This window comes from Eptatretus burgeri, chromosome 8 (assembly GCF_056783735.1).
Source record: "Eptatretus burgeri isolate ZD-2024b chromosome 8, Ebu_testis_v1, whole genome shotgun sequence".
Classification (NCBI taxonomy): Eukaryota; Metazoa; Chordata; class Myxini; order Myxiniformes; family Myxinidae; genus Eptatretus; species Eptatretus burgeri.
Genome location: NC_140968.1, coordinates 5829752 through 5844046, shown reverse-complemented (window position 1 = coordinate 5844046; position 14295 = coordinate 5829752). Strand labels below are relative to the sequence as shown.

The 14295-nt window shown below is 41.8% G+C and overlaps 1 long non-coding RNA gene across 1 annotated transcript in view; it reads left to right on the top strand.

Moving 5' to 3' along the window:
* Positions 1–506: 506 nt before the first annotated feature.
* Positions 507–14295, top strand: part of LOC147020992 (uncharacterized) — a 30718-nt gene continuing 16929 nt past the window's right edge. Inside the window, exons 1-2 of the long non-coding RNA XR_015060694.1 lie at positions 507–719; positions 10334–10423. This is a non-coding gene — a long non-coding RNA (uncharacterized LOC147020992). The remainder of the gene's footprint in view (positions 720–10333; positions 10424–14295) is intronic.

Genomic DNA, 14295 nt, shown 5'->3' with positions numbered 1-14295 from the left:
AATAAAGGCGAATTAAGAGAATGGAGAGAAGAAACGCTGTAACAGTTGGATTTTTTAAGCAAGGTATGAATGAAAGGTCGAATTGAGAGCAGTTTGTGGAAATAGAGGAAGAGTAGCACATTATGATACAGTAAAGAGAACCACACATGTGAAAGAGGAAGATGAAGCATTATAAGAGATCGTTTTTATTATTGTTTGAGTTTCCATCAGATTTGGTAATCGAAAGGTTGTAGAAAAAAATCGTGAGGTGAATGGTGAATTTGGATCGGTAAACGCAGGAGGTGGAAACAGATCACGTGGTTCCGGGAGAAGCACGTGGCTCTGGGAGGTGTATAGTCAAAATTGAATTTATTTATTTATTTTTAATAACGATTGCGTCACATTCGGAAAAGGGAAGGTTGAAGTAAAATCGTGGAGGTGTATGGTGAATTTGGAACTGTAAACACAGAGTGAAGCTGCTGGGTCGATGAAAAGTATCAGGGACAGGAAGTGGGTGAAGAGAGACTCGTGGTTTCAGGAGGTGTATCGATGGAGAGGATACAAGGAAGATTATTATTTTTGAAGAATCAGTAAGATTCGGGAATGGAAGGTTGTTGGAAGAAATCGTGAAGGTAATGGCGAGAGTGGGTCAGCTCAAGTAGAATAAAGATGGTGTGCCAGCAAGAGGAAGAAGAAGGATCAGGATCAGGATGAGGACTCATGGGTGTGCAAGGAGAAAGGTAGTTTTTTTGTGTGTGTTTGTTTTGGATTTAAGACAAGAAATGGAGTGTTTCATTAGGAGGGATGGGCGACGTTGGGAAAGTGGGGAAAATAGGAGTTGATGGTAATGGGGAGAGAATGCAAATAAAAATGATCGTACACCAAGAGGGGAAGGATGGGTAGGCCTCGAGGAACCCGGTAAGACAAGGTCGACGAAAACTCACAAAATAGCACGATTTTTGAAACAAAACCAAACTAGGAACACACAGTAACATGTGGGTGAGAAAATAAACTTAAAACGGGACAACTACCGACAGGAAACTTAACTTTGAGAAAGTCATCAGAGAGCCCTGAGAGACCTTGCGGTCACTCCAAACCCAGAACTGGAAGACTGAAGACTCTCCTCCCTTAATACTCCAATCAGTGAAGTGATTGGTTGCATTTGTTCTGAAAGGAAGTGCAAGAGTGAAAATTGTGTTTGGGTTCATTCAAACATCCATTTTGAAGATAATTAACGGCCTTATTTAATTATATCCTTCATCAGGCGCCTCCTCGGCTACCTCACTCTTGATGGGGTCTTCAGGCGTATCCTGAGTTACCTCGCTGGGGTCTGAAGCCGCCATGTTTTTTTAGCCTGCTTAAACATGCCTTGATTTGGAACAGGCCGCAATGATTTCTTCATGATTTCTTCATGTTTCCGGGTGCATGGATTTATCGACAATTGTTAATCGCTTGCCAAGCCAGGCATTCCACTGGAGTGCTTGCTTGAATGCTCAAGCCACTTGCCGAGCGCCCTACAGTCGTAAGCGGTACAGTTCGTGTCCCGATCGGGATGTACAGTCGGTAGTTGCTACACAAGTAGAGGTATGTATACAGCACACATGGACATGGTACACATGGGTAGATTTGGATCTGTAGGTACTCTCTGTGGGTGTGTGGGCATGCCATGCCATGGGCCCCCTGGCAGCAAAGTTTCATACCCTATCTTAAGGCCCTGTCACACCTTAAAGTTTTAGCCAGCGTATGCCGACGTATGAAAAATTTGGCGAATACGCTGGCACCACGTCAAATACGTTATGGGTAAGTTTTGTATACGTTAAGAGCACGCTGAAGCACGCTGGCATACGTCGTAGTACGCCGAGCTCGTCAACAAATTTTAAGCATGCTCAAAATTTTTCGATGTATGCCAGCGTATGACTCACACATTCCGCAAATGCTGGCCATAAGTTGTAGGCACGTTATGCGATCGTTGACACACGTCGACACACGTTACTTGTAAGTATCTCATAAGTCGAAACGCGTCGAGGTAATGTTTAGCGTAACCGAAACTTATTTCTAACCTATGAGTAACGTGCTTTGAACCGATGTGTAACGTATCTCCAATGCATATTGACGTATGTAGACGTATTTGACGTCTTCCGGACGACCACAGAACTTGCTGAGCGTGTTTCTCACTTACAGCTACCGTATAATGGCGTATTGGCAGCGTTTAGGGGAGTTGGTATATAAAAATGGGCTTCACAGGAGGAACCCGTCAGTGTTCCAGACTCCATGTTTTTTTGTTTTTTTCTTCGACATGACGGTGATGTTGACACTTCGATTTATAGTGCGGTTATGATTTAAATCGTTGAGCGGCAGCCTATTCATAGGCTACGCCACGTGATCGTCGGCGATACGCTGCCGCGCGCTATGCATAAGTTAGACTATCGTTGAGCATAGGTTGTGAACGCCGACAACACGCTAAGCATTCGTTGGTATAAGTTATCCAAACATTCTGTGTACATTACTAATACGTTTTGCATACGTCCAACTCGTTATGAATACGCCCAAAACTGAAAAAAAACATCAATAGTTCAGCGTACGCCAGCGTTTTACATACATTTTGATACGTTACCATATGCTGGCTAAAACGTCAAGGTGTGACAGGGCCCTTATGGAGGTCCTATCAGGTTTTCCTTTGTCCTTATGACTGTTGCTAAAGCATTTGGTTATCGGGTGTGCTTTACAAAGGTTATATGGTTTCTTTTTTGTGAGTTTCAAATGACAAAACATAGGCTCCAGAAGTTAACTTAGCAACAGTTCCAACTGCTAAAAAACGCAAAACACATTCAATTGTCCAATTTTGACATTGTTTGGGCGTTTTCCAAACAAGCCAGGTTGGAAATCTATATTTCCAACCTGACCTCCAAGGCCACTCACCGACTGGGCATACTCTGTCATGCAAAGTCCTTCTTTGGCCCACCTGAGCTCCTGACCACATAAAAAGCTTTTGTCCACAGCCTGAGGAAGTACCGCTCTCCCCTCTGGGCTGGTGCTCCTGCCTCTCACTTTTCTCGGCTTCAGGCTGTGGAAACCAAGGCATTTGGGATCATTGGTAACTCCTGCGGAGAGGCTGAGTCTTTAGGCCTCTCACTCTCTCACCACAGACAGGTCGGTGATCTTTCTGTTTTTTACCGTCTCCTCTCCGGTCTTGCCCCCCCCACCCCGCTCTGTCTGTGATATGTCCCCTCCCCCCCATATTTCCGCAGGGCGCTCAAGATCCGCTGGCAACCCCCTTCTGGTAAAACTACCAAAATCACAAAGCACTTCTCACTTTCACTCTTTCATTCCTCTTTTTTCCTGCCTTTGGAATAAACTCCCTCACTCTATTCTTTCCCATTCTTCCCTCAAGGCCTTCAAAACAGCTGTTCACCACCACCTCTTATCATCCCCCATCCAAATCCTCGATCTTTTCTACCCCCGGTAATACACCCAAGCCCACCTCCTTCAAATTCCCTGCTTTCCATCCTGAAAGTCCCTGTAATGTCCATCTTCTATTCCCCATGTTCCCCATCCCATCCCTCTCCCTTCCACAGATCTCCTAATGTCTCTGTTCCCCACTGTTTTGTCCTTCCCACTCCCTCCCCTCTTGTCTCGTGCCCCCCCTTGATGTGTGTTGTGTGTTTGCTCTCATACGAGCCTCGACCAAGGTATACAAAAAAAAAAGCTTCTCCAGTGTGACTTGCAATGGGAATGAAAGTAAGAAAATGTTCAACCACCTGATGATCTGATTTTCTAACATAGCGAATAATCACAGTCAGCTGATGAGTGTGTGATATGTCTGGCGTTGAATCAACACTTAGAGAAAAGTATTTAGCTTCCTTGATTTCTTTTACAAGAGTTTTCAATACTTCGTTTCCCATAATCTCTATGACTTCCTCAAATATTGTTGAACATAGATATGAAGCTTTTCCTCGTCCTTGATTCCCATATTTTGCTCCATGAGAACTAAGAAAAGGATCATACTCGGCAATTAATTCAAGAATCCCAAGGTAGTTGCCATTCTGTTGAGAATTAAATACTTCTGTATCACCACGAAAGGCTAATCCATGAGATGAGATCAACTTTACAGCTGAAACTACTCTTTGCATTACTTTTTTCCCAGTATTCTGTTTCCTTTGTGAATTGGATTTCTAACATTGAATCGATTCGTCTGGAAATCAATGTCATCATACAGGTGTTATGTCCAGAACTGGTCTCATGTTCTGAAATCCGTGTGGAGACATGTTTCCAATCTGAAAATCCACCAATGGAGAACTGGTATGGTTTTTGATCCATGTATACCGTCAAACAGAACGCAAGCAAAACAATATACATTTCCTGTTGAGGGAGAATACATGAGCCACTCCCTTTTAATATTCTCACCAGTTATATGTTTTCGGAATATCAATGAATGAGAAAATTTTTCTTTTCTGATCAGGGTATTGTCTTACTGATGAAGAAAAGTCGTCGTCATGGTGCTGGCATTCCACGTGACCTTGTTTACACCGAAAGTCACGCACCTCTTCTGTTGTATTTGAGGTACTCCACAAACCAATGTCATCTTGAGACTCTGATTCCAGGTCCTCTTTCTTCAGGTGGACAAGCTCAGGCTGCTCATCATCATCAACTCTTTTGACATTGGTATCGCAAGGGACAACTTCAACTTCTAGCGCCTGAGCCTCTTTCATGTTGCCATCAAAATCATTAGGTTGAGATGCATCTTTTGTCTGCTCTGTTTGCTGTTCTACTGCTGGTGCTGCATTGCATTTGAACCCAAAATCAAATAACTTTGGACATTTACTGAGCAGTTCTTCATGCTTCAGTATCTTCTCTCGTCGTTTTTAGATCCTGGTGGAGGATCTCTAAGTCTTACTGACGTTGTTGTTGTTCTTCAACTTCTTCTTGTGGACTTTTTTTTAGATCCTCGTGGAGGATCTCTAAGTCTTACTCACGCTGTTGTTCTTGTGGACTTTTTTTTGTTTCACAGCCTACAGTTTTCATCGAAATTTCCTGAAACTTGGCGGATATATGTAAAAATACCCTGCGCAGACAGCAACCATCTCCGATTTTGAAAATACCTCCGAGAGAAAAAAAGTTATGACGTCAAAATATCTCCGCTAATGGAAATCGCCTAAAAAATTATCTCCGAAACTAGGCAAGCTTTTTGAATTCTGTTTGCGGGAATCGAACAGGGCATTGGCAGAGATGAATGACCACACATATGATACATCACTATGACGTCATATCAATTTTTATGACGTCATTCCAATTTATTGACATTTTTTTGTTTCACAACCCAGAGTTTTCATCGGATCTTCATGAAACTTGCCATGTGTACGCAGAAAGCCCACGCGCAGGCAGTAACCATCTACGATTTTGGAAATTCTTCCTAGAAAAAAAAGTTGACGTCATAATATCGCCACTAATGGAAATCGCCCGCACCATTATCTCCAAAACTAGTTTGTTTCACAGCCTACAGTTTTCATCGAAACTTCTTGAAACTTGGCATATATATGTAAAAATACCCTGCACAGACAGTAACCATCTCCGATTTTGAAAATTCCTCCGAGAAAAAAAGTTATGATGTCAAAATATCTCTGCTAATGGAAATCGCCTATACCATTTTCTCCGAAACTAGCTTTTTTCACAGCCTACAGTTTTCATCGAAACTTCCTGAAACTTGGCGGATATATGTAAAAATACCCTGCACAGACAGTAACCATCTCCAATTTTGAAAATTCCTCCGAGAAAAAAAGTTATGACGTCAAAATATGTCCGCTAATGGAAATCGCCTAAAAAATTATCTCCGAAACTAGGCAAGCTTTTTGAATTCTGTTTGCAGGAATCGAACAGGGCATTGGCAGAGATGAATGACCGCACATATGATACATCACTATGACGTCATATCAATTTTTATGACGTCATTCCAATTTATTGACATTTTTTGTTTCACAACCCAGAGTTTTCATCGGATCTTCGTGAAACTTGCCATGTGTACGCAGAAAGCCCACGCGCAGGCAGTAACCATCTACGATTTTGGAAATTCTTCCTAGAAAAAAAAGTTGACGTCATAATATCGCCACTAATGGAAATCGCCCGCACCATTATCTCCAAAACTAGTTTGTTTCACAGCCTACAGTTTTCATCGAAACTTCCTGAAACTTGGCGGATATATGTAAAAATACCCTGCACAGACAGTAACCATCTCCGATTTTGAAAATTCCTCCGAGAAAAAAAGTTATGATGTCAAAATATCTCCGCTAATGGAAATCGCCTATACCATTTTCTCCGAAACTAGCTTTTTTCACAGCCTACAGTTTTAATGAAAACTTCCTGAAACTTGGCGTATATATCTAAAAATACCCTGCGCAGACAGTAACCATCTCCGATTTTGAAAATTCCTCCTAGAAAAAAAGTTATGATGTCAAAATATCTCCGCTAATGGAAATCGCCGAAAACATTATCTCCGAAACTTGGCAAGCTCTTTGAATTCTGCTTGCGGGAATCGAACAGGGCATTAGCAGAGATGAATTACCGCACATATGATACATCACTATGACCTCATATCAATTTTTATGGCATCATTCCTGTTTTTTGACATTTTTTGTTTCACAACCCAGAGTTTTCATCGGATCTTCCTGAAACTTGCCATGTATATGCAGAAAGCCCACACGCAGGCAGTAACCATCTCCGATTTTGGAAATTCTTCCTATAAAAAAGTTGACGTCATAATATCGCCGCTAATGGAAATCGCCTATACCATTATCTCCGAAACTAGGCAAGCTGTTTGAATTTTGTTTTCAGGAATCAAGCCGGGCGTTAGCACAGATAATTTATCGCAAACCTGATGCATCACAATGACGTCGTATTCGTTTTTATGACGACATCATTAAGAGGATGACGATCTTAGCTCATTTGAGCTTGTTAAAGAGATAATTCAGCATACTTATACTTTCATTCTGCATTTACAAATGAAGTAACTTTTCACAGTAAATTAATTTCACTCAATCTCTGGAGGCCCTCAGCTGGTGGAGGCCCCTGGGCTGCAGCCGATAAAGCCCATGCCTTAATCCGGCACTGCACACACACACACACACACACACACACACACAGACACACACAGACACACACAGACACACACACACACACACACACACAGACACACACAGACACACACAGACACACACAGACACACACACTTCGCCGGTATCGACAATTTTTCGGGAATCAGCAAGTTGGAGTCAGTGTGATTACCAACTACAGTACTTACTGTACAACACAAAAACCTTGAGTAGTTTTCACCGAAAAACAACGTTACATTATATAGATGTTTGGGAGATATGTTCAGAAACGTTATTCTTTATAAACAGCTGCGTGACGGGTGGGAAAAAAAAAATTGGCTCGGTAATTTCGAAAACACGTTAATACTGCAAACGGCTCGGAAATCGGATGTAATTTCACAACTCGCTCAGAATGAGAGCCCTCATTCAGATGACATCACCGGTCACGTGACTGTGGCAGCTCCGCCATATTGAGCGGCAAGAAAGTATGACCGCGTCCATAACAACCGATAGTCTCCACTTCAACTACACCGTTATTTCCAAGCAAGCGATTTTTTTTTCTGCAAATGGGTAAGAGTTGTTGTGCCCCGGGATGTACTCAGCGATATACTAAAGGCTCTGGAGGGCAGTTTTACCGCTTTCCCGACGAAGTAGACCGACGAAATCTTTGGATATCGGTTCTGAGAAGAGAAAAATGGCGGCCTGGCGAACATGACCGGTTGTGTCGCCTTCATTTTGTCTCCGGTATGTAACTAATTTCTGATACGTTATTTCAGTAGTTGGTATTAAATAGCCGGTGGTTACAAAATATTGTCTGATTTGTATCATTAAAATGCATTATATCCCTTGTTTATTGACAGAATGAGATTGGCTCGATCGCCTTTCTAACACCCGTCGAACGCGCACAGTTCTGAGTTGTTTCCTCGAAACTTGTCTTATTGCTATTACATCGCAGATTAAATTAAACTAGCCGAAACCCCGTCACAGATGGATTCCGTTACATGAGCCCAATATGACAACCAGTGGCGGCTCTTGTCAGAGCCGGATCCCAGTCGATGTACTCCATGGCCTTATCTAATGAGGCCTACACAACGTCCTTGTACACGACATTTTGGTGTACACTACTCCTTGTGAAGAAGTCTCCTGATTTTGTGCACGTGTCTACTTTGACGTACAAACACCGTGTCAAAACTTCTCGGGTCACAGTTCCGAGAAAAACGTGACGCGACCGCTAGGAGGAGCACACAATTGGTCCTTCAGTATTAATATATAGAAGATACAATGTTTCTTGTTACATTTTTTTGTGTCAAATTCACATTCTGAGGGAGTCAGCATGTGCAGAAGAGGGTTTGACATTGCAGACGCTATTTTCGAGGAGTGGAATTACACCTCTCAGTGGTGACGGTCTGTCGACGACAGACGTAATGACGTCAGCAAATGACCGATGATGTCATGATGTCCTTAAGCCACTCAGCGGTGACGTCACACGTCGCCATGTAAACGAATGTAAAACGAAAAGTGTTTATTCTGCTTCAGAGTTGAAGTTTGACTATTGCCACTATGTGCGATGCACTCTTACAGGTACGAAGTTTCTTTCAGTCCAGGTCACAGTACCGAGAAAAACGTTAGGCGACTGCAAGGAGGAGCACAAAATTGCTCCTTCAGTATTAATATATAGATAGTTTTTTAAATAGCATTTTAGAAATTTGAAAAAAAAATCAGTGTAACATTTTCATGACAAAGTCACATCGATATGTATAATACATAAAAAAAAATACTAGCACTTAGAAATATCGACATCAGCGTGGCATTACACCGTATGTTTGTCATGGAAAAAATAGAATGTATCTGTAAGCAAACTGACGAACGAAGATTTTCTACAAACTCAGCATTTAGACAAGAGCTTCACTTGAAATTAACTTGTGGCAGCAGTCAGGTTAAAAAAAAAAAGTGACGCTGGTTGCTGAACAAAACAAGCAACAACGATAATACAATAATAGTGAAATGAAAGAAAACAGGCTTAACCTTTGCCCTCACGATAATACAGTTCTTGTCAGCTTTCGTCGATACTATGTCACTAACAAACCCGGCAACATAATATGAGTAAGCGTCCATACTCTTGAAGGCTTTCAGGCTGGCTTGAGTGTAAGGACTCGGCGTTTCAACAAGGTAAACATCGATGTCAGGGAAAACGATTTGAGGACAAAATTTCCTTTCTGTTGTCCATTTATCCTTTGAAATAATATAAGGATCTTCACGAAGACCACACAGCTTCAGTTTTTCGCGGTACCTCTTCTTAGAAATATCATCTAATCCATGGGAATAGCCCAGAAGTTTGCGTGACACGTGCGTGGGCACCATGATTTTTTGCCACTCAATATGGCGGAACCTTACCTTCCGCTGTGACGTCACTCGCTTAGTGCATGGGGTCAATTGACTTTACTCGGCAAGTGGATTAAACTGTTTCCTGCATGTCTGTACACGTGTCACGTGGTACATCGGTTCAGGGTCCAAGCAAACTCTCCATGTAGAGTACCTCGCAGAACCTCCGAAAATATAGACAAAGATCTGGCAGACGCTATGGGGGACTCGGCGTGAGGTCTTGCAGTGAATGCATTATGTCATACGGCTCAATGAAGCTGGTTAATTTTGGCACATTCCTAAATTTTTTGTCCACTCAATATAATTCTCCAAACAGTGGAAAAATATAAATTTAATGCTTTGGAAATGTCACATTTTCTTGTGTATCTATGGAGAAGGAGGGAACGTAGCTTTGCTCGCTTAAAATAAATAGGTGTATCGGCTTAGTTATTAGACTCTTTATTTCTTTAAATTATCGGATTTCGCAACAGATTTCGACGCTTATTTAGTCCAGATGATATCCGATCCTCAAAATTGAAATAACATTTTAATGATATACTTTAATTAGTCCGTGAGGGTAGATCGTGGAAAATCGAAACGTATTCTTGAGGTCGGACATACGTCACAGTCATGTGACTTCGCTTGGTAACGCGACCCGCCCCGCCATATTGGAAAAGGGGAAAACAAACGCAGCACCGATCACAGACGCACGTACATCGTGGTTTTAGTTGCACGCAAAGCCGAATGATTTGTTTCTTTCTGTCGATGTATTTCAGATAAATTGTTGATACATCGTGTTCATCCAAGTGTTTGCAATATCATATCAATATATAGAACATTTGTGAGGTGATGCATTGGCCAGATATCGAGCCAAAATACAGTTAATTGGACTTGCTTCTTGCCCCAACCAGGACCTTGGTGATTCGTGGATCAACAACCCGAAGGAATGGCCGAATGTGCAATACCCGGACGGATGTACATGTATCTAGTCAAGACACCAGGTATGTAATTCAATTTTAAACCAAGTTTTAACTGTGTATTATCAAATATTACTGTACTGGAGTGTTAATATATTATTTATGAACTCCCGAGCCGACGTGGCTAGTTAGTAATAGTTTTAATTGACCTGCCTTGTCTGTACTGTGTGACAGTGAGTCATCTGTGCTCTTTGTGGGTCACTCACTGACTCAGCAAGAATATCAATGAATGATTAAAATATTGCTCACATTCATGTTGTATAAATTCTGTCTTATCCCTGATTTTAATGATGTGTATGACTGTGTGTATGAGCGTTGCCGTATGTGAGTGAGCATGTGTACCTGTGTGTGTCTACGTTTTGTAATGATGTAGCAGTGCGTGGATATTTCTTGTGGCTGTTGAGTTGAAGCGCCTGGGCTGAGGACAAGACTGCGGTGGAACTTTAAGGAAAGGCCGACACATTGTCATTGCATTTAGTTTGCAAGTTCTAATCCTATTAATGACAATCAAGGGTCGAGGCATTAATGTTTTTGCGTGATGTACCGTTGCTTAATTGCCCTGGTACTATTTTAATAACTAACCACAGAATATATTTTTCTTTTTAATCTCAGGAGTGTTTACACATGAGGCAATGAAAAACTACCGATCACTGGAAGCCCACAATTTTTTTGTCTCATGGCTCTAAGCCACAGAAGTCTCCTCTCTGGTTCAGTAGCCCGATTTGGTATGAGATAAAAGGAGAGTTCTGAATTTTTTGCCTTGTTATTAGTACAACTGAAAATACAGCAACTTTTTTGGCATTGTTGCAAATAATAATGTGTAATAAAGGCTACAAAAGAAACAAACTTGTAACAGGTACGAGTCGAGTGCTGTGCGATAGCGCTAGCGCTACATACACCGCTGCAACGCATAGCAGGGCGATCCGAGCGAACGAGGTACTTTGTTTTCCCCTTCGCCAGCGTTGCTATGCGGACATTGCATTATGGATCGGCGAAGTTCCCGGATGTTCGACCCCGAGAATAATGCATGAAATCGCTCCAAGCTCCTAATTTGAAAAGTATAGTATTACAAAAGCGATGTATACAGCGATTTGTAGCTATGATGAACAGGCATTCGATTATGAGTGAGGAAAGTGAAAAGAAAAAAAACTTTATCATTAAGAAATCGTTTTGGCCTTTTTCCTAGTCAGGGCATGGTTGAGCAGGCCAAAAAACGTGGCGGCTTCAGACCCCAACAAGGTTACCTTGGATACGCCTTAAGACCCCACAGAGAGTGGTGACCGAGGATGCGCCTGATAAAAGGTATAATTAAATAAGGCTGTCTTCAAAAGGGGAGTTTTAATTAACTGAATAATTATCTTCAAAATGGGTGTTTTAATTAACCCAAACATCCAATTTTCACTCTGCACTTCATTGGAGTTTTCTTCGTATGCATGTAAAGTTTCAGGCCGATAGGTTTTATGGTTTTGAAGTTATGGAGGAGACACACTGACACATACACACATTGACATTTATTAGTATGGATGGGTCATCCAATCCATGCCTGCCAGTGGTTCCCTGGTTATCTTATCCAGCCACGACCAGGTGAGCGCCCAGGGATATTGCCCTATGTTTTTATGACATCATAGGTGCCTTCGTTATGATGTCATAATTGCATATGTAGACGATTGCATCTGATCAGTATGGAAATTTTTGAGGGTGATCTTGGGATAAAATGGTCCACAGAAAAAAAAATTTGATGACGTTATCCATCATGTGATTCAGCAGCCATATTGTTTAAAAAAAAAAAACCTTCAAACATCTTCTCTGAAGTGGCTGAACAGATTGAGATGAAACTTTACACGTACCGACAGCCTGTCCATGAGGAACAAATGGTTCATACATATGACGTCATAGGCCACATGGTTTGAAGAAAAATATCACATAATGTTTTCTCTGGAACCGCTTAATCAATCGACATGAAACTTCACAATTATGAGTTAGTAGTGATGGGGAATACATGTTTTTAATTTCAACTTGATCTGACGCACGGTCTGGCAACCAGAATTATTTAATTTTTCGATCTGGGTTCTTTTTTGTTGTTGTTTTTTGTTTGTTTGTTTGTTTTTGAATAATGCTCACTTGGCTGTGCCGAGATGGGTTTGAGGGTAGATGAGTAGCATCTGAAATGCAAATCCTATCCAGGTTCCACCTGATGACTTAATCTTTGCTTTTTGCTTGTTCGGGTTCCTTCTGATGACTCCAATGCAGGACTGTACCTATTTGGCCTTCCATTTGATTTGAATTTAATTTATTTTAATCCCATTCTAAATTCAATTGAATAATTGTTTAAATAGCATCATGGGTCAGGGTCAGGTGTCCGATCAAAGCAGGGTTCCATCAAAGTGGGACATCTTGGTACCCAGTCATCACTACCAGCAGTTATAAAGTGGCAGCTCTAATTATGTCTCCAATTAATTACATAACACACCAATGCACAAATTCCACACAAAACGACACAAGCACCACATAAAACGCCTTGGTGAGGGTCTGTAATCTCAGATTGCTCTTTTTCTTGTTAATTTTTTAAAAAAATTTTCATTTACGGATGTTTTCTGATGGTTATGTGATTTCTTCTGGTGTTTCGGCTTTGATGTCCATTGGCACGCAAAATTACCGTGTTTCCCCATTGTCTTGGGTTGCTCACCTACATTTTTTTACATTTATCGTTTTGTTAATTTATTGATTTTAATTTATTTATATTGTTATTGTTGTGGTGGTAGATGGAGAAATTTAATCAGAAAGTTAGGAATGAATAGAGTTGTTTGGTCTGTGGACGTGTAGGAGACATGTTGATGTAATTAAGTAGGGAGACTGTGAGCTTAAGTGTTACGTGTCACCACATGGGGCGTGGTGCGGTGTTAATTAGATAGGGATTAAGAATAAGTTCCTCCAGTGTGTGATTGGTCCCCTGTAACCTATTCCTACGTTTTTGCATCAACAAGCAAGCCAAACGTGCCGAGAAGGCAGAAGCCCTGCCTCCAAAGGTGATGGCGGGCGAAGTCACGCCCCCAAGGCTGATGATTGATGGGCGTGATGTCAGAAGCGAAGAGGCTTGCCTAACAAACAGAGAGGCCCCACCTTCCCGGGTTTTGTGCGAGCAAGCCACTGGTGGTTCGGTGTGATGTGAGATGGAGCTGAGAGATCTGGAGATTGAGCAGTCGCGCAATGCAGCCGTGCGATCATGATAGTATTTCTGACTCTGACACTTGTTATCAACAGTTTCACCGATGTCAGGATGAACAAGAGAAAGTCTGGTTTTGAGTTCTCACTTCATAAGCAATTCAGCTGGAGGCACTCCAGTTACGGTATGTGGTCTGGACCTGTAACATAGCAACACGCGTGACAAACGCGTTTGATGCGAACCTTGAGCAACACGCATAACCCTTGCTTGATAATCTGAACAGCACACACTGCCTGACCATGAGAAGCAGGTTTAAACAGAGCAGAACTGACATGTTTGATACCATTCAACCTCATGAATTCCTGAAATTCCTGACATGTAAAACACAAACCATTTTAGCTTACCAACACATCAGGTAGACCATGAGTAGCGGACATGACACGTAAATTCTCAATGGTGGCGGCAGAAGTGCTGATAGACGCGATCGAGCACTCAATACACTTGGAAAATGCATCGATGACAACAAGGAACATTTTCCCTAAGAACTGACCTGCAAAGTCAACATTATCCTGGACCAAGGTTTGGAAGGCCATGACCAAAGACTCAGCGGTAATTCCGCTGGTGACTTGCTGATCTGCATACACATATCACAACAATTAACACAAGATTTAACTTCAGAATCAATGCCAGGCCACCAAACATAAGACCCTGTGATAGCTTTCATCGTAGCAAT